This window comes from Anopheles maculipalpis, assembly GCF_943734695.1.
Source record: "Anopheles maculipalpis chromosome X unlocalized genomic scaffold, idAnoMacuDA_375_x X_unloc_27, whole genome shotgun sequence".
NCBI lineage: Eukaryota > Metazoa > Arthropoda > Insecta > Diptera > Culicidae > Anopheles > Anopheles maculipalpis.
In genome coordinates, this window is record NW_026060488.1 from 37,501 (window position 1) to 37,873 (window position 373).

Consider the following 373-nt stretch of genomic DNA (forward strand, 5'->3'; position numbering starts at 1 on the left):
AACCTAACAAGAGATGAAGGCAAGTCGAATTGGTTGGTTGGAAACCAAAAATATCACTAAGTTCGGGACTTGGGTACAAACCGAAAGTTAAAATGATGTCCCTGAACATGCATATAAGTTCGAGTATTGATATTATAAACCTAACAAGCGATGAAGGCAAGTCGAATTGGTTGGTCGGAAACCAAAAATATCACTAAGTTCGGGACTTGGTACAAACCGAAAGTTAATATGATGTCCCTGAACATGCATATAAGTTCGAGTATTGATATTATAAACCTAACAAGAGATGAAGGCAAGTCGAATTGGTTGGTCCAAAACCAAAAAAATTATCTCTAAGTTCGGGACTTGGGTGCAAACCGAAAGTTTACAATGA